The 20,809-nt window shown below is 43.4% G+C and overlaps 1 protein-coding gene across 17 annotated transcripts in view; it reads left to right on the top strand.

The window, feature by feature from the left end:
- Positions 1–6,265: 6,265 nt before the first annotated feature.
- Positions 6,266–20,809, top strand: part of Usp49 (ubiquitin specific peptidase 49) — a 54,754-nt gene continuing 40,210 nt past the window's right edge. For 14 of the 17 annotated variants that reach the window (XR_015440245.1, XM_087184519.1, XM_087184523.1 and 11 more), the window contains exon 1: positions 6,347–6,491. The gene's annotated coding sequence lies outside the window, so the exon portion shown is untranslated. Of the gene's footprint in view, positions 6,322–6,346; positions 6,492–16,193; positions 16,239–20,809 lie in introns of those variants that run through there. The other 3 variants (XM_087184517.1, XM_087184515.1, XM_087184518.1) reach the window with 2 other exon arrangements.

The following is a 20,809-nucleotide window of genomic DNA, read 5'->3' as shown; positions in this document are numbered from 1 at the left end:
TTTGGCCTTCTAATTTATATTTGCTCTTGTCCAGGTCTATTTGTTCTTACAGAACACATAATTTATAGGATTTTTTCTTTTTTTGTTATCAAGGATCAAACTCGGGACCTTGCGCTTGCAAGGCAGGCACCGGAACCACTGAGCTAAATCCCCAGCCCCTATTTGTTCTTTACTTAGGTAGCCTCAAGTCTTTTATAGAACAAGACACTATGTAGGTGCGATTTTGTAAGTAATATGTTCCTACAAACTAAACGTGGGAAGAAAGACGCTTGTCTTGTTGGAAGAAGGGGGTGGTTCCCTGAAGCTGAAAAATAAAGTGTAAAACCCTTTACACTTTGCTTTTTAGCCATAGTCTTTATACATATCCGGCCTTTTAAAATTTTTGTTCTTTTGTGTTTGAACATGTATTCGTTTTTTGTTTTGTTTTCTGTTTTTTTTGTTTTTTTTGGTACCAGGGATTGAACTTGGGTCCTTGCGCTCCCACAGCAGGCAACGAAACCACTGAGCTAAATGCCTGGCTCTGTTTTCTGTTTTTGAGACAGGGTCTCACTATGTAGCCCAGGTTGGCCTCTAACTTGCTGCAATCTTCCTGCCTCAGCCTCCCAAGTGCTGGGATTACAGGCGTGCCTGGCTCTTGAGCACATATTTGGTCAGCTTTAAATCCAGTGAATGGTAGATTGTTTGAAATACCACATGGGCACTTTTGTCCATCTTAATCTTTTGTGTCAGTTAAAGGAAATTACTGAAAGACATAGTGATGTGTTCGATCTCTTCCTTATCGCAGCAAATGTGGTTCTACCACTGTGATTGCCAGATGAACTCGTGACTGGTGGGAAGGGCCAGATGCCACCTGTTGTGTGAAAGTCTGGATAGAGCTTTCACGAGTAGTTCAGGGGACAGTTGTCAGTAATTTCTGAAAGTTTAGAATGAATGAAATATGGGTGCTATTTGTTAAATTTAAGGGGGAAAAGGCATGGTTTGCCCATTTTATAAATAAAAAAGTCTTACACTGAGTAAATGGAGAAGCCATATTTTTTGGTTCAAATCTGGTGTCCCTCCTTTCCATATCCTTCCACTGCTCCATCTGCTGCTTACAGGTGCTCCAGTCCCTCCCCATCCACAACCCTCAAGAGCAGGACTGGAAACTTCTGTCCACACGTCACATGGGTGGGGTCTTTTGCCAGCTTTGACTGTCAGCCGAGCAGGCAGCTTGGAGCTCCTCTGGTTCTCTGCCCTGACGGGGAGAGGCTGGACTCTCAGAGGCCTCAAATGAGGTGAGGGTGGAATCTGAGCAAACTTCGGCTCAGGACTCCTAGCTGCCAGAGGGGTCTCAGTGTGGCACCTAGACCTCGCTGGGACACTAGGTAATGTTAGGTGGAATGTGGGCAGCATTTTATACTGGCACATGGGTCTCCTGATGGGCCAGTACTTTATTCCTTAGGAGGAGGTGCTGTTTCATTCTTTAAGTCTTTTTTTTTTTTTTTTTTTTGGTTTTTGGTTTTTGAGACAGAGTCTTGCTGTGTAGCTCAGGGTGGCCTCAAACAGCAATCCTCCTGCCTCAGCCTTCTGAGTGCTGGGATTACAAACGTGCATCACCACACCTGGCTCTAAGTCATTTTAAAGGGATCTCTGGTTTCAGGACAGTAACACCTGGACACTGCAGGCTCTGTCGCTTCGGAAGGCAGATGCTGAGGGGTCTCTGATGGAGCCTGGTGCCTGCATCCACCCAAGGCTCCTGCTGTTCCATTTGCTATCCCTGTCCATGCTGCCTCCTGCCAATGTCCCTCACATACTGTGCACCAAGCCATCACATTTCTCCTGCCCCCTACTGGTGTCACTGCTCCCTGAAGGATAATTGCTAGAGCCTGACCATGCCTCCCTGCCACCAGAGCTCCCCCACTGTCTTGAGGCTGCAGGGGGAAGCAGCCATATTTTTCTCTCCCAGTCCCAAAGGGTGAGCCTTGTGGTTGGAAATTCCCTCCTATGCATGTGTTCTGAGTGTCAAAATTGGACTGAAAGTACAATAGGGAGCCAAAGGGCTGGGCATCATGAGGACCTTCGGTAGCTGTAGAAGCAGGCCGGACGGATGACTGCACTCCACAGTGCTTTTCCCTTGCCACAGCAGACCTCTGCACGTGTAACAGGCCACTGCAGGCCTCCGGCTTTAATCACTACTGCCTGTAGCACAGCTGACACCACTTGTGCTACAAGTCAGGGCCTCTCCTGGGGTTTGCTGTCTTTGGCCTGTGAGCCTCATTTCGTAGGGGTGCTCCCCGCCAGGGACTTTTGACACCATGTTGAGCACTTTGAAATCAATCTCTGATGCTTAAGTTTCTACGCCATCCCTCCGAGGCCATGCAGCCTGGAGTTGGCCCTGTCTAGGGAAATGCCTTGCCTTTGTGTTCAATTTTTCTCTCATTAACTCAGACAAAAACAAAACAGACACCCGTCCCACCTGTCCTATCCCTCCAGATGACAGGACTGGACTGTGCTTAGGGAGAGAATTTATTAGTTCCTACTGGAGGGTGAGAGGATGGTGACTCTAGGGTGTGTGTATGTGTGTCTGTGCACTCATACTGTGGTAGAACCCAGGGCCTCGCACGTGCTAAGCATGCCACTGAGCTGCACTCCGCCCCTGCAGCAGGATTTCTCTTTTTTTTTTTAATGTTGTCCAGGCTAGCCCTGAACTCCTGGGCTTTAGTGATTCTCCTCCTTGGCCTCCCAAGGTCCTGGGACTACAGGTGTGTTCACTGTTCCTGGTCGGACAGTGGTTCTTGATGCGTCCAGAGTTTTCACATTGGAGTTTCAAAGAGCCTAAGATGTCCTGAAACCAGACACAGAATTTTGTGTACCTGTGCTGGGTTTGTTTGGTTTTTTTCCATTTGTGCTGGGGTTTTTTTTGGAATAGGCTTTATATGTTTCATTGGAATATCTTAAAATATCTGTGATTAAAAACAAAACCAAGCCCTTAAAGGGGAAACATCCTGGAAGGGGAACAGCATGCAGACCAAGTGAAGTAGGTTTCAGATAGGCCCAACCAGTATTTTGTGACCAAAGTTTCCCCTTCTGTTTGAACCCCACATCTAGGCTCCTTGCTGCACAATCGTCCCCTTCACTTTAGTCCTGCAGGCAGCTCAGAGTGTCTGGGAAGGTGTGTTTTTCTTGTGCTTCCTTTTCCGTAAGTTTCTTCTTTTAGAAATGAGCAGGAGAGTATGTGTGGAGCAAGCTTGCTTGCTCTCTTTGTGGCCCCAGAGTTCTTCTTTCTACCATACTCTGTGATATCTGAAAATTAATTCAGCAGAATAAACATATATATATATATTTTTTTTTTTGGTACCGGGGATCGAACTCAGGACCTTGCACTTTAAAGGCAGGCAGCAGAACCACTGAGCTATATCCCCAGCCCAAAGTATATATTTTTGTTTTACAGTATAATGTTGACAAGAGAAAAATAGTTCCTACCCTCCATGAGGTACCAGGCCCCACCACTATAGATGAAAGCTCTGGTACCTGGTCCATGAGAAGAAACAAAAACCAGGTCAGCATTTTTAGGAACTCCATCCCACTACAACCGCATCCTGAGGTACTTCATGACTTCCCAGTAGGTCCATGATGAAATTACCTAGTAAAGAAACCTTCTGGGGTATGGCTGTAGCTGGTGGTAGAGCTCTTGCCTAGGATGTACAAGGCCCTGGGCTAAGTCTCCAACACTATAAAACAAAACCCAAAAACTTTTTGGAATCATCAGGGCAAAGACTCCTAATTCTCTTTTGTATTTTTTTTGTGTGTGTGGTAATGGGGATAGAACTCAGGACCTTGGACTTTCAAGGCAGGTGCAATGCCACTGAGCTAAATCCCCACCCCAAGACTCCTAATTCTTTTGCATTTTATGTTTCATTTCCAACATGTCCCCTGCCTTGTCACATGGCATAGGCCCATTTTTAAGGTTAGTAATGAATTCTGAATTTGCTGTGGAAGCTTTAGAAAAGCATTTAGAAGTTGCATTGATAGAGCCTAGGTTATCCTGAACCCAGAATTGAGCATCAGAAATCTTCAGCTGTGTAGGAAAGGCAAGGCTGGAGATGTGGAGGTGACAGGTGTCCTGCAACCTGCTGGACATGAGACTGCTGCCTTAGAGGGCTGGGTGCTGCTCAGAGTGCTGGCCTCATGTGCCGTGTGACTTCAGCCAGGCCCGATTTTCTGGGTCCTGTCCACTGGGAAACAATGATGTCTGCCTTCCTTATTTCATAGGCTTGTTGAGCAGCTCAGAGAATGGCTAGGAAGAGCACTGCAGGCAGGGGCACTCTGTCCCTGCTCTTGGGTCTTTACCGCGCTCCAGTCCTCAGTGGTGAGTATGTTTAGAAGGGAGGTCAGGGGTTCAGTGCTGCTTGGAGTTAGGCTGTAATCTGCCACGAAAAGACGCTTTGTGACAGCAGTGTACAGGGGTCCAGAGGTGTGCTTTCTGGAACCAGATCAATGGCACAGCTGTGCGACCATTACTGAGATAGGGAGATTTATTTTATTTTTTTGAGACAGGGTCTCACACTATGTAGTTCAGGCTGGTCTTTTTTTTTGGTACCAGGGATCAAACTCGGGTCCTTGCGCTTGTGAGGCAGGCGGCAGAACCACTGAGCTAAATCCCCGGCCCAATTCAGGCTGGTCTTGAACTCACTATGTAGTCCAGGTTGGCCTCAAATTTATGGTGATCCTCTTGCCTCAGCCTCCTGAGTGCTGGATTATAGGCATGCACCATCCCACCCAGCCTAACCTCTTTAACTCTGAAGCTACAATAAAACTTCTGTTAGGGATCCCCCAAATCTGTTCAGATTTGAATTACTTAAAATAGCTTCTTTCTATTCTTTCCTCTAATTCATAATTTTCAAACTTTTTGATTTCAGGATCCCTTGACATTTCTAAAAAGTATTGAGAACTTCAAAAAGCTGTGTTAAAAAAAAATTGCTGTGGGGCCAGGGATGTAGCTCAGTGGTGCTGCCAGCTGCCTCGCAAGTGCAAGGTCCAGAGTTTGATCCCTGGTACCAAAAACAAAAAAAGGGCTGTGTTTATGTAGGTTATATCTGTTGATCTTTACCTTATTGATTTTTAAGAAAATTAAAAGTTACTACTTTGCTAGGGATGGTGGCACTCCCTTGTAATTCCAGCACTCTGGAAGGCTAAAGCAGGAGGACTGAAATTTGAGCCCAGCCTGTGCAACTTCGGGATTTACTGTGATCCTTTCTCAAAAAGGGCTGGAGATGTAGCTCAGTGCGAAGGGCCTGGATTCAGTACCTAGTACTATAAATAAATATAGCAAAATACCTCATTTAAAGGTGAGAGTAGACTCAGCACATTACCCTAAATATTTCTGATGAAAAGCATGTTTCAAACAAAATTTTGTGAAAACTGTCATTGTTTCATGTTTTTGCAAATTCCTCGAAGGGCTGGCACAGTAGAATACATACGGCTTTTCCTATCTGCTTTTGAAATCAATCTATTGCAGTATGTTGTTTTGGTTGGAGAATAATTAAGTTAGGTCAGGACCATGTGCCCAGGAGCCCGCGCAGGCCGTTGTGTCCCGATGTCCCCCGCCCAGGTCCTTAGGGCCACCGCGTCCCAAGCCTCTTCAGTCCAGGATGGTAGCCCTCTTCCCGCCCGGGCTATCGGTGCCCGCCCGAGTAAGTCGCATGCTCGGCTCCGGCTAACTTCTCCAAACGCTGCCTCCTGAAGCCCAGGTTCCCAGGCTGCTGCTGCTTTAGGAACGGCACGGTAAGGAAAACAACAAAAACAGACGGAGAGTGAGAAAACTGCCTCTTTGCCGTTGGCAGAGATGTCAAAGGTGAGCCTTCGAGAGTACAGGGAACTCAGGCCAAACTCCCGGCTCCCAGAAGTGCGCGCTGGGAGAAGGGCGAGGAGTCTCTGGCCCTTTAAGGAGGAGGGACAGACGGGCGAGTCTGTACCTTAAGAGTCTCTTTGTCTGGACACCTTTTTTACTCTCACGTGCGTCAACCAAACTTCTACCGGGGACTCTTCGTGCCCCTCTACCCCACCACCCCTCAAGCCAGACTCCAGGGGCCCGCGCGACGACGGCGGACCTGAAACGGCGCCCACTGCACAGACCTACGAGGAGCGGGCTACAGCTAGGGTCGCGGCCCGGCGCGGCGCGGTTGGCGCAATGCGGGGCCGTGGGCGGGGCTCTGACAGGCTGGCCAATGGGCGGTCAGAGGGCGGGGCGGTGATGGCGGGTGGGCCAATGGGCGGGTAGGGGGCGGGGCAGGGCCGGCGGGCTCGCGCCCCGGTGACAGCTCGCGCGTGCGGAGGATGGCGGTAAATAGAGGGGGGCCGGGGGGGCGCGGAGGCGGAGGGCCGCGCGGGGTGGGAGACCGGGGCCGGGCACCCGCGGCGACCGGGAGCCCGCTCCAAGGCTCGGAGGCGGGGACGGACGGCTCCGGCTCTTGAGCCCTCCCCTTTAAAGAAGCCGGACCCTCGCGCCCCGGGTGAGGGGCGACAAAGGCAGCGTGCGCCGGGCGGGCGGGAGGGGCGGTGCGGGGGCGGGGCCGCGGGGCGCCCAGGGCGGCGGGCCCGGGGCGCGGGCCGGGCTGAGGCGCGGAGCCGCTGAGAGGGAGAAAGGGTTAGCGGGAGGGAGGAGCGGCAGGCTGGCGGCGCGGCTTGAGGGGCAGCCGGGTGGGAGTGGGGACGCGGCAGGGACCGGCGGCAGGCAGGGTCCCGGGCTGGAGTCGGAGGGGAGCGCGGTGGGCGCAGACGTGACGAGGGTGCGAATAGCGGGGCGGTGGGGCGGACCCGGAAAGCGGGGAGAGACCCTCGCCCCTCCAGGTGGAGCCGGAGCGAGCGTGGCGCGGGGCGGAAGGGAGGATGGCGAGCCGGGACCGGGGCGCCGGGGAGCGGTGCTCGCTGAGGCGGCTCTGCCGGGTCCGAGGGGAGACCAGCGAGGCGGAGAGATGGGGCTGGACGGGCAGCGGCGGGCCCGGGATGTGAGGCTGGGGATGCAGGGTGCGGGGCTGGGCGCGGGGCCGGGCGCGGGGCCGGTCCAGCCTGCTCCCGGGACGGAGTTGCGGGAGGCCGCAGGGCCAGGGCACCGCCGCCGTAGCCGCGGACCCGGGGTAGAGGCCTGTGGTGCAGACAGACGAACAGCAGCCAGGGTGAGTGCGAAGGGACCTAGGACGGGGGTGAAAGCTCCAAAGTAGGGGCCGAGGCGGGGGTGCAGGAAGGGAATTCTTTGTTGGGAAGAGAAATGCGTGTTGAAACTGTGAGTCCTTTTGTCCCCCAAAGTAGGAAATTGCAAACCTTTTCCTGTCTTCAAGGAATCTTGAATCCCGCTTCTGCCTTTCATTGCTTTTAATTCGACTTTCCGTCCACTTTCAATTGGCTTCGTTCATGGGTGAAGGCTGAAGTGTCAGTTATGAGAACCTGCATTTCATTGGTGTGGGGATAACGGAAAGTGGGCTGTGTTTATTTGCGGTACCTGTGAAATGTGATAGTTGTGCTGGTGTAGCGAGTGCTATGCCTGACAAGTGCTGAGCAGGGTGCGTTATGGCCAGCGTTTTCGTTTTCAATGGACAGCGCACTGTTGTTGGGATAAAGATGAGAATCTTCTTGTTTCCATTACTTAACCAGCTTTCTAGTTTATTATTTTCAGTGACTGCATGATATTGAGAGATCATTTCACAGAAAGGCAAATAACCAGCCAGGAAAGTTTTTTGGGAGAGAGATTTAAATTAGGGCTCTAAGGGCAACAAGTTTAGCTTTGTAGAGGACTTTTCATACTGTAGTAAGTAACTCGCCATTTTAATAAAGTGAAAGAAAGGGAGGATTGTAGCGTTGTGGTGGATTTTAGAGTGGTGGATTTATCTTTTAGATTAAATAGTGGATTTCTGAATCATCCCTTTTATAATAATATATGTAGATCATATTGAACTTGGAGTCTTGGACAGCTCCACGATCTCCCTTGTTTTATGACTGCAAGGACATGTCAAAATTAATTTTCTGGAAGCTTTGGATTTGTAGGACACTTTTGGAAATTAAACAGAAGATAAGAAATTTGGGACAAAATTCAGGTTACTCTTAATATTTTTGTTTTAATGTTTTCTTATCCCAAAGCTCTTACATTTAGCTAAGAATATGAATGAATATTTATATTTGGTGGTGTGGAAGGGTCGTGTATAATTGACTTAGGGAAGAATACCTGTTTTTGGTATCATATTTGGTGTTATTTCATTAGTGTACATTCAGATACACAAAGATACTTTATTCCCCAAGTTGTGAAGGGGCTGTGGGAGTAGGCCAGTTGCAGAGCACTTGCCTAGGTTACATGAGGCCTTCGGTTTGATGCCGGGCACCACAAAACAAAAACAAGACAAAAAAACAAGAGAGATTTAGCTCAGTGGTTCTGCTGCCTGTCTTGCAAGCACAAGGTCCCAAGTTCGATCCCCGGTACCAAAAAAAAGAAGGAGGAGGGGGAGGGGGAGGAAGGAGAAGGAGAAGGAGAAGGAGAAGGAGAAAGAAAAGAAAACCAAGAGAGTTGAAATAAAAATACTTAGAAATTTAAAAACCAAAAACTAAACCAAAGAAAAAATAGAAAGTTGTGTAACTTTTGGATAGCTGTTTTGTGGGTGTTTGTTTGTAAAAACACTGAAAATTACATTATGGCCTCTGTAAGAGTTAGCAAAGATTAGGCTTTGAATTTATGGCTATCAGAAACTGATTATTAGTATATTTGAATGATTTTAGAGCCTTAAGTCTTTGTGGATTTAGTTGTTAGCTGTTAGTGACACAGTAGTATGGTTTGTTTTCTGGATTGTTTTGTTTGTTTGTTTGTTTGTTTGAGACAGGGTCTAACTATGTAGTTCAGGATGGCCTTGAACTCACTATGTAGCCCAAGCTGGACTTGAACTCACAGTGATCCTCCTGCCTCAGTCTCCTGAGTGCTGGGATTATAGGCGTGCACTACCATACCCAGCTTGTTTTCTGGTTTCTTTTAAGCAGAAGTTCAAGGTAAGTAGATTGATTTAGCAATTTTGAGGCGATTTTTAAAAGCTACCATTTTTGCTGCTAAGTTTTGAGAAGATTCATCTGAAGTTGTTAACTGTCAAGATGAAGAATAACTTTGGCACAAGGCCACTGTTTCTGTGAATTGTATGTGCTTGTCCCTTTCCTTTGTGGATGTGCTGGCCCAGCATTAGTAGGTTGGACTCTGTATATGGTATTAGTATTTTTATAAGTAATTATTTAAGACTTATTTGATATTGAAAAAGAAAAAAAACATAAACTATATGATCAGCCACAATGAAAAATAAAGTCTTCCCAAGAGAATGTTCATTGGGTCCTCATTTTTGTTTCTGTGTTTTGTTATGCTATGCTGAACCCCTGATTATTACTGTAAATAGTTATTTCCTAATTGATTTTTGAAACATTGAAAACAGAGAATCTTTAGTCTAGATGGTGCTGTTTATAAGGATGCCCATGAAAATATAAGCTGTATTTTCTTTTGTTCATCAAGTAGAGTTTTGCTTCACTTTATTTTGGTTATAATCTTATTTGCTAAGCAAAAAAAGGTTTAGTTTATATTTTCATATTTGAATGAAATGGTCATAGGTAATTAAATGTTCTTCTGGTTAATCACAGAGTCTTTGGATGGGAAGAGACCTTGAAAAGACCTCTAGTTTACCACTTAAGTCATCCCAGGTAGATCCAAATCTTTTCCTATTTCCTTGTAAGTCAATGTGGCAACCTATGTGGATAACCTCTTCCAGCATTTCATTAATTTTCCCTGTCAGAATAGTCTGTCTTCTGTCTAATCAGCACATACTTAATGCAATATTAGCATTTGTTTCCTTTTCCCAGCTTCCCCACTGTCAATTTTTTTTTTCCCTGCGGTATTGGGGACTGAAGTCAGGACCTTGCACTTGCTAGGCCAGCGAGGTGCCACTGAGCTAAATCCCTGGCCCTCCCATTGTCAATTTTTGATTATAAAAGTCTGCTTACTTTTTACTTAGTATTTATAAAACTTTAGTTTTTCATAAACTTAATGATAATAGCTAACCTATGTATAATGCTTTAATGCCAGACCCTATTATAAGCCCTGCACAAATTGTATCTCAGTACACCTCACAGCAGTCCTACAAGGTGGGTACTGTTACTCTGTGGTGAGACAGGGGTTCCTTGAGATTAAATGACTTGTCCAGGGTTATACCTCAGACATTTCTACAACTACTCATTTGTTAGTTGATCTTTTAATGTAAACACTATTTGTGTCAAGTATTAACCCAGTGATATGTTAAGTCTTGATTTTATTTTGGTGCTGAAGATGAAACTCAAGGCTTTGTACCTGCTGAGTGTGTGGTCTACCACACAGCTACACCCTCAACCCCTTAATCTTTATTTTAGTTCAAAAGTGGACTTCTGCCCAGTGGTAGGGCTGGACGTCCAGCCTTGGCCTTTTGCTGGCCCTGTCTGTTCTCTGGTGTCCTCTCCATGTGACTACTGTGGCTGTTCCCACTCCTTTCCAGGGTCGCTAGTGCTGATTTAGTTCATCTCTTAATGAGTGTTGTTTGCCAGCCCTTAAATTATTACTGTAGTTCTGTTCTTAACCTTTCTCCCTGCGTAAGCAGGGAGCCTGAACAAACACCTGAGGATCATGTATAATGTGAAGATTACAGCAAATTTCTTACATGCTTTTATAAAATAAAACAACCCCAAACCAATTTAAGAATGCCTTACTGCACTGCACATTGCCTGTCTACTCTTGAAGGCCTGGACTTGTATTCTCTAATAGGGTTGCATTGAAAGATTATGCCATTTGAAGAAAAATGGAGCTTAGCTTTCAGTGCAGATGTGTATATGCAGAGTTCATTCAGACCTTTTTTGGGTTTTGTTTTGTTTTTTTACCATTTTTTCTTTCTGCACGCCTAAGTAATTTATAGTACTGTACATTTACTCATGGCTTAATTTGGTTAAACATATCAGTCTACTCATTTTTTCAAAGGTTTACTAAGTATTCAAATTAGCTAAGTGTGTGAATTTTTTGAAACTTGAAACACTTCTAAAAGGGAGCTTCTGTTGTTATAGTCTTTTTTTTTTTTTGGTACCAGGGATCGAACTTGGGTCCTTGCGCTTGCAGGGCTGGTGGTGGAACCACTGAGCTAAATCCCTGGCCCAATATTCTGTTTTTTTGGTTTTTTTTTTTTTTTGGTATCAGGGATTGAACACAGGACGTTGTACTTGCAAGGCAGGCACCAGAACAACTGAGCTAAATCTCCGGCGCAGTATTCTGTTTTTTGATGACTTGAGTTTATTACAGTTTTTTAAACTTGAAGAGAATTTGCAAAAATGATACAAGGAACTGCTATATTTACTCAAAATTACCACGTTTTCATTTGCTTTATCATTTTCTTTTACTTGTGCATATTTAAACATGTAAAATAGGAGAAAGTGCATATGAAGACCTCAATTTTTAAAAAGAAAAGGAAAGCATGTTTTGAGTGCTGTATATCAAGTTTAGTGTGTGTTTGATTTTAGTCAGACAGCTTAAAGCAAAGGAATGTCAAGATTAGAGTGGGTTTTTTTGTTGTATGGTCTGCTCTTTTTGGTATATTCTGAGAAAGATTCTTTCCCCTGTGAATGATGGGTGGGTGGTCCCCTCTCATCAGCAAAATTTGTGTTGTCACTTACCTTCTGCTGGGAACCTCCCTGGCACCAGTGTGGTGAGGCTGTTGATGACGTATGGGTGACTATTGTGAAAAAAGGAGACACAGGATCTTTCAACACCATGACCAGGACACATTCAGGTGGAATATGTGATTTGAAGATCTTTATGTGGCCTCAAGCAGCTGGGAAAGATCAAAGTGCAGATGTACTGCTTTAAGAATGTTGGTTAGGACTAATACAAATAAATGTGCCTTATGGTAAGAGGACCAATAGAAATATCTTAACATTTTGATTGTTGTCATATAAGAAAATCAACTGATTCCCTTCCATCCCCAGTCATCTCCAATCTTCATTAAAATGACTAGCCTATCCATTTGATAAAGGTGTGATCTGTAGAAAAGCCTGTCCAACTTAAGTGAAGAGTATTAGCTGTATTCTGACAAATGTAAGATACAGTACTCATGGGCTGCTTTTCCTTTTCACCCCCTCTTTAAGCCATTATCAAAGCTATGAAATACAGCTTTTTATTAAAGCCAACTGTAATAATTAAAAACACTTCCCTTTCATAAGGATGAGAAAATTATAAATTACTTGGAAAGCATTGTTTCTAGTCATGCCTTATTGTTTCTGAGACATGGGCCGTTTCTAAAGACTATACTACTGTTCCCTTTGCATTCACATGTTAATTGAAGTCTGGAAAGTAAGACGCTCTTCGGAAATGTTCGGGCTTGTTTTTATTATATGTCAAGTTGTAAACAGCATTCTCTGACAGGTATTTTCTCTCTTTGTCTTCTCTGGAGCTAATTAGTAATTTACACTCTGGTAGCATCGTTCCCAGCCTCACTGTGTGAAAATGCCTGCCATTCCATGCCTTCCATGTAGCCATGCTGGTGAATGATTAGGGCAGATGTTGGTGAGGACATGAGAAGGGTCAGGGATAAAGTGTTTTCGTGGCATGTTTTTAAAGGCTTTTGTATATATCTTTCCTGCTCTATACCACCCCTTCATGAAAGAGGAATGTTAGGGTCTTCTGTAACTCAGAGCTGCTGGCCTTGATTCAGTTTGGGATTTTCTCTTCTGGGCCCGGCCCCAGCCCCCATACGGTGGGATTTGGGGAGGATTAGCAGGGCAGCCTGGCAGTGTAGAATCCAGAGAGCCTCTGCCCAGCCTGTCATCTGGATCCAGATCCAGAGCTTCCTGGCCTGGGCTCTAGAACCCACCCAGCCGTGCCTCTGCCACTGGGCAGGTGGGTGAGGGTGGAGGGCAGCACTGTTGTTGTGAGACGAGGAAGATGCTTGGACACGACACTCGGATCTGTAGCAGCCTTTTCAAAAGGCAGCCAAGAGTGACCAGAAGATACTTCATAGCTTGGTTGGAGCATCTTGTCACGCGAGTTTCTTGCTCTTTCCTGTCTCTTGGTCTCTCTTTTTTCAGTTTCTGACATGGGAAAGAGGTGTAGGACCTGTCATGTGTTCACTTGGACAGGCTGTGTGGATGTATTACAGCAGCAAGTGTGTGACTTTCAAATCATTTTGGACCAGTTTGTTTTGTGAATATAAATTTTAGTTGAAAATTAAAGAAAGGGTATATAGAGGTAAATAATTCTTATGTTTTGAGCCCAAACCTTTCTGGAATGCCAGATGATTTGTGGTACTTATTTGTAGTTATGAACACTAATTTATCAAGATAATAAGGTCAAGGTCCCTGTCAGAGATAATTAGATTCTCCTCGACAAAAATTGTTACCTAGAGGTGGTCACAAAGAAAATCAGATATGAAAATGTGTGAATAGCTCAGTGGAGGTGTCATTGCCAATGGCATTATAGTCACAGACCTGGAGCCATTGGCAGCCAGTCAGCACTCAGGAGTAGAGGTCATCTCATTCCTGTGCGCATTCCTAGAGGGGATGGAGTTGTCCAAGTGTTTTGTTTTTATAAATCAGAGTCCGTAGAACAGGGCCAGGGATTTAGCTCAGTGGTTCCGGCGCCTGCCTCGCAAGCACAAGGTCCTGAGTTCGATCCCCAGTACCAAAAAAACACACACACACACACACACACACACAGAGTCCCTAGAACATCCCTGTGGAAGGCCACTGCTAACATCTTCCTTTTTCTATGTTCTAATAGAAGCAGCCATCCGTATCTTTTTTTTTTTTTTTTTGTGCCCTTTTGGTAGTGAGGACTGAACCCTGGGCCTTTGGACTGAGTTACATCCCCATCACGTTTAGTTTTGAGACAGGATTTTGCTAAGAAGCTCAGGCTGGCTGTGAATTTGCGATCCTCCTCCCTCAGCCTCCTGAGTAGCTGGGATTATAGATGCGTATTGTGGCAGCTGTTTTGGGGGTTTTTTGTTTGTTTTTTGAGACAAGATCTCACTATGTAGTCCATGCTGGCCTTGAATTCACTGTTGTAGCCCAGACTGGCTTCAGACTTATTATGCTCCTGCCTCAACATCCCCTGTGCTGGGATGTGACCATCCCTGGCTGCAGCCACCTATATCTTAATTTTATTAGGTGCTCGTGTTTGACACTAATTGTGCCTTTGACTTTACAACATCTAAAGGGGTTAAAGGTCAGATTAATAATCCTACATATTAAAAATATTGCCAAAGTGAACTGATCAAAGAGGTGATATAAATAAAGATGAGAAAGTAAAGATGTGATTATGGAATTGAATACATCCTAAATATTTCTAAAATGTGTGGTATGGCTTGAAGAATTTATAACAGTGCATTTTAAGTGAAAGGTAAATATGCTGTAATGAATGAAGCCACCCTGTCCTTTGTGGGTGTCATTATTGTCCTTGCCAGACTAAGCTCTCCAGTCAGTTAAACATTACCTGTCTCCTCATTTACACAGTTAATGTGATTCTTGAATGTTTTTTCCATAAGTAGTTCAGCTTAGCCTAGAACTAAACTGAAAATGTACCAAGCTCTAGATTCAGTAGTCTTAATCATTCAAATAAATATAAAATGAAACATTTAGTTGCCACCTTTTTACTTACCTGATTGACAGAGATTTTAAAAGTTGATGATAAGCAACTGTGGGTGGGGATGTGTGAAAGTGGAAGTCACAAACCATTTGCAGGCTTGTCAGTTTTCTTGGAGGTAATCAGGCGATCTCTGTTGGAGTGTAAAGTGTGTGTACCCACTTTTAGGAATTTGTCCAGTAGATATATTCATACACTTGCACAGACAATCTGTGTACAGTTTTTCTTCCCAGAATTGTTTGTTATGGGGGAAATGACACCTGCCAGAGGCTGGTTACACTGTATGGTGATGGGTCCACCATGGAATGCCATTTAGCTGTCAAAAAGCACAGGCCTCTGTTTGCTCATGTGCAAAGATGTTCACTGTGAAGTTGTAAAAGGTCTCATTATAGGGCAATGTAGAATACTCCTACTTTTGTAAAATGTAAGGACTGGGATTGAAGCATTCTCTTTTTTGGGGGAGAAGTTCACTTTTTTTTTTGAGAAGTTCACTTTTTACTCTGTATACTTTGGTACTTAATTTTAACAATATGTGAGAGTGAGTCGGTTAACTGAGAACATATTTATGAAGGATTATCCTATAGTAGGGGAGGAGAAAGAGGTTGGCAAAGATGAGAACTGTTCTGGTGATATGAGCTGCACTTGTCAAGGTTTCCAGTCAGAAATGAGCCCTGGAATGGCAGAAACAGCATGTAGTGGAAGTTGAGGCTGAGTCATGGAGATTGAAGAGGCAGTGATAAAGAGTGTGCATTTGATTTGAAAAATGATCTGTGAAATGGGAAGATATCAGTACCTAGTCAGGGCTAAACTAAGCAGTGCTTGTTTTTCTTTGCTTCTGCATCCTCCCACCTATTGGCACTTAGTATCAAACATTGAAATACTGAAGTATTGCAGTTTTAAAGCTTTATTAGGCATATAATGTCCTACATGTCACTATTAGTTTTCTTTACCAATATTATTATGTTTACCAGGTAACATTTGAGGTTTATGTCATTTCATTATGAAACATTTAAAAAGGGAAAAGGAAACTTTTTAAAAATGTCACTTTCTGTGCTCAGGGGATGTGGGGTAGATGTGTCGGTTTGCACTGAACATGTGTTTTTGTTAGCAGTGTGATATAATGAGCATATTAGCTACAACACCTAGATTGGCAGCCAGCAGTTTGCTTGTGAAATCTTTTAGAAAACTGTAATCTGGTAAGAAGGTTCCTGAGCAGTTAAAATATCTTTTTTGGGGGGTTTAAATAGAACAAATGAAGTAGAAAAAAAATCTCTTTCATAAAGTAATTGTTTCACCACTGAAAGCCATGAGAAAAGGTGTGTTAGCCAAGGACTGAGATGTGGCAGTGTCCTTCATATAGAGCTTTAATGCTTTTTTATATCGTGGCTTGTCCTTTAAAGAACTTCAAGGTGTGTTTTTATTTGATGAAAAAATTTGGTAAGGCTACTTCAAGGATGAAGAGTTTCTTTCTTTATGTGTGTGTGTGTGTGTGTGTGTGTGTGTGTGTGTGTGTATTCTAGTGTAACTTATTTTTCCCTTTGACTTTCAGCTCAAGAATCTTTTCTCGGGCTGGGGATTTAGCTCAGTGGTTCCGGTGAGTTCATCCCCCGTGCCCAAAAAAAAAAGAATCTTTTCTGAGGTTGTAAAAACATACCTGCATAAATAAGAAGTTTCTATTTAAGCAGTTCTTGGCAGGTCATAGGTATTGAATAAGTCTTGTTGCATAAATTAATGTATACATGCATGAAAAGCATTAGTCTGCCTTTCTACCTGTGATTTGGGCACAGCCTAACACTGGTGCACAAAAGCCTTCACCCAGCCCACATGCCCATGCCCACCTTCCTCCCCCCACTCTCGGCCACCTCTCTAATGTGTTTGCTATGTCTTGGTTCTATATGTATTTTTGTAAAATATTTCGTGATTGTTTTGTATAAGTATCTTTAATTAGAAAATAGCTTATCATATCACACTGCTGTGGTATTAGGCTGCAGACGTCTACCTGTCAGAATACTGTAGATCTCATTCCAGTTTTTACCTTTTTTTCACTCAGCCCTGTATTTTAAGATTTATGCTGGGTATAGATCTAGCTAATTGCTTCCATCTGCAGGGTGGAATTCCGTGGTGTGTATCATTCACATAGCAGTGGGCACCTAGGCTACTGTAAACAGTGCCACCATTGTGGACAGGTTTGAGGGTTTCTAGAATCTAGATCCTGGAGTGCCATTGTGGAATGAGTACCATTCAGTGCCAGAGGGCTGTATCATCTTCTACCCAACCAGCACTATGTTCCTATAACCTCCCCAAACTTACTCTTGTCTACATTTCTAATTTTTGCCATTTAGTGATGTCTCGTTTTAATTTACACTTCTAATTACTAGTGAGTTTGAGGATTTCTTCATGTTCTAGTTAGCTGTTTTCCTTCTGTGAATTACCTCTTCATATCCTTTGTTTCCTGTATTTTTCTTGATTTACAGAAATCTTTTACATGTGTAAATCCATCTATGTATGTATATATGTATTTATACACATGTATACACATTAATGCATATACATATGTGTTTACACATGTTATACATGTGTATTAATACATATGTATTTATGCACATATTTATATGTATTTATATGTACGTATGTTTGTCTCTGCTTAGTTTTAACCCATAATAATATCATTTCCTGGGGTATCACCTATTAATTTTTTCTGTTTCCCCACCCCTTCCAGGACTGGGGATTAAACTCAGAGCCTTATGTGTGCTGAGCAATCACTCTGCACTGAGCTACATCCCCAGCCATTTTTAAAGTTTTGTTTTGAGACAAGGTGTCACTAAGTTGTCCAGGCAGGCCTGGAGCATGTGATTCTCCTGCCTCCGCCTCCTAAATAGTTGGGATTACAGGCATATGCTGCTGAACCTGGCTGTCTGTAGTGGTCTTTACTGAACACAAATGTTTGATTTTTACATAGTCAAATCTATAGTTTTTTAAAAAATATTTAATACATTATATTTGCCTTATTAGCACTTCTTGGATTCTGGACTCCCAGATTGTATTTTTTTTTTTTTTGGGTGTCAGGGATCGAACTCAGGACCTTGTGCTTGCAAGGCAGGCAGCAGAACCACTGAGCTAAATCCTTGGCCGCCAGATTGTCTACTCAGGTCCCCTTTTTTTAAAAAAATCTTTATGGCTTTATTTTCCCCATTATTTTTAATGTATAGGGATTGTAAAAGAATAGACCACAGGCCTGGTACATGCTAGCCAAGTGCTGTACCACTGAGCTATACCCCTGACCCGGTGTTGTAATTTTGATTGAGATTTTATTTGACTTTTAGATTAATTTTAGCAAGGCTTGGAATCTTTTTACAAAGTCAAGTCACCTTATCCATGAATATGAAAGAATGAACATAGTATGTACAGTGATTAAAATATATAGTGAATATTTAAATTTTAAACATTAAAGTAAAACAAATAATATTTTATGATTTTTTTTAAGCTCAAGAATATTTTGGGTCTACATTATATTTCATAGATATCACTGTAGTTTTTCAGACTTGGGTGCACAGGTGTGCACCTGTATCCTTAGCTACTCAGGTGGCAGAAGCAGAAGCCCTTAATCACTTGAGCCCTTGAATTTGAAACCAAACTGGATAACACAGTGAGACCCTGTCTCAAAAATAAAACAAAGGAAGAAAAAGAAAAAAGGGGGAGGATCATACCTCAAGTACAAAGTACAGTTTTCTCATGATTTTAGGGTGCTATAAGACACGCTAATTTTTTTGAAGCCTTCTACTTAAAGGCTATGGTATGATTTAGTGAAATCGCCTTGGTAGTTATATGATCTCATTGTTTTCATTTATGCTGAAAAATGAGAGGAAATGTTTTTACCACAGTAGATCTGGCTTGGTTTAGCATTTTAAAATCTCCATGTGGGGCATGGTGGTACAGACCTGTAGTCCCAGCATTTCAGAGGCTGAGGCAGGAAGATCCCTGCAAGTTCAACCCCAGGCTAGGCTACACAGGAGGTCAAGGCCAGCTTGACCCTGTCTCAAAAAACCAAACAAACAAGCAAACAACCCCCCCAAAAAAAAACAAAGGAAAAAAAAAATCTCCATGGTCAACATCCAGCTCCTGCTGTTGTTAATGAGAAGCCTAAACCTTTTTTTTTTCTCTGTAATTCATGCTGGCCTCACTATGTAGCCGAGGCTGGCTTCAAACTCACATCAATCCTCCCGCCTCAGTGTACTGAGTGCTGGGATTACAGGTGTGCACTACCACACCGGATGAGAAGTCTAATTCTATTGATTTTATTTTATTTATCAGCACTGGACATTTAACCCAGGGCCTTCACACTGAGCAACATCCCTGGCCCATTTTTATATTGAAATAGGGCCTTGCTAGGTCACTAAATTCCTCAGGGTAGGTTGGAATTTGTGGTCCTCCTATCTTAAGCCTCCAGGAGTGCTGGGATTACAGGCATGTACCACCAGCTTCGGATTCTTATTTCTTTTTTCCTCCTTTGAGATATTCTGAAATTTTACAATAATCCCCTCACTCTGGGCTTTGTTTTGTCTATTGTGCCATTTTTGGAAATAAATTTTTAAGTTCTGTGAGATTTTTTGAATTTTAAATACTAACCAACTTTTCCGCCTCCCTCATACCCTCAATTTTCCCTGTTCTCACTGAGACTCTTATTACTTGTATTGGAAATTTTGGACAGATGGGTTCTTGAATTTTCTCATATTTTCTGTTTTCCTTCCTTTTGTCTTTTTTGTTCTTGAAAAGTATCTTGGACTTCATCTTCAGGATCTCCTAATTATTTTTACATTTCTGCTGACTTTTTTTTGTACTAGGAATCAAACTCAGGACCATGCACTTGCAAGGCAGGTGCAGTGCCACTGAGCTAAATCCGAGGCCCTGCTGGCATATTTTTAAATTTTTTATTTTTTTGGTACTGGGGATCGAATTTGGGTCTTTGAGCTAGTGCAGCAGGCGGCGAAACCACTGAGCTAAATCCCCAGCCTATATTTTTAATTTTTAGGAATCATTTTTGAGGCAAGGGTTGTTCGATGTGAGAAGGACCCAGCCTGCCCTTGCTGGAGATGTAGGAAGGGACATGGACCAAGGTGAGTGTGTGGCTTTTAGAAGCGAAGAAAGCAAGGAGCTGCTTCTGCCCTGGGGTCTCCAGAAGGAACTTGGTCCTCGTGTCACCTTAGTTTTAGTCTAGCGCAGCCTACCGCAGTCTTCCAGCCTCTAGAATTGTAAAATTGTATTGTTAAAATAAAACAACAACATCAAAAAGAATTTTTTCTCTGAATGTTGCTTTTTATTTTATTAGGAGGGGTTCATGGATTCTTTTTAAAATTTTTATTGGTACATTTTAGATATACATGATAACATTCATCATAAGGAGTTTGTACCTGTACATGATGTTTTGCCTCCTTTTTTTTTCCCATTCCCTCCCCTCCCGAATGTTGCTTTTCAATAGTCTTCTATTGCCGGGAATTTAGCTCAGTGGTTCTGCCTGCCGCGCAAGCGCAAGGACCTGAGTTCACTCCCCGGTACTAAAAAAAAAAAAATAGTCTTCTATTTTTTGTTTCATAAATGGAATAGCTCTTCTCTGGGTATGTTAAATATATAATTTTTTTTTTAAACAAAGGAATTTATTTAGCTTCCTTTACCATCTTGGTTTCTATCTTACTTTTCTCATTGTTGAGACAAAATAACCAACACCCAAAATTAAAAGGGGAAGTTTATTACAGTTCATAGAGGTTTCAGTCCATAGTTGGCTGGCTCCAAGGCAGAGTGCCACATGGCAGAGGGACATCACAGAGGAGAAACAATTCATTGCCGGCAGAAGACAGCAAAAGCAACAAGGAACAAAACAAGGGGTCTTTCTGTCCCTCATATTGTATCCAGGCTACTGGGATTAGGGGCTGTGCCAAACCAATCAATCAGTTGACTGATTTAGTAATCACCCACCCTTAATCCCAGCATCACACACTCTTTGAGGGGACATCTAGACCCAAACCATAACAATTTCCTTAAAAACCTTTACTTATTTGTTTTGGTGTTTAATTTAAGGAATTTCCTTATCTATGTAGTCTTGGATGTCTTAGTTATGTTCACGAGTAAGCCACTAAAAAGGTCCCTTCTCTAGTGTTCTTTCTCTTAGCA

This window comes from Heterocephalus glaber, unplaced genomic scaffold (genome assembly GCF_053883595.1).
Source record: "Heterocephalus glaber isolate CG9 unplaced genomic scaffold, H.glaber_assembly_v1.0 deba00001497, whole genome shotgun sequence".
Classification (NCBI taxonomy): Eukaryota; Metazoa; Chordata; class Mammalia; order Rodentia; family Bathyergidae; genus Heterocephalus; species Heterocephalus glaber.
Note: the sequence above shows the minus strand (reverse complement) of the source record. Positions and strands in the feature narration are given on the sequence as shown.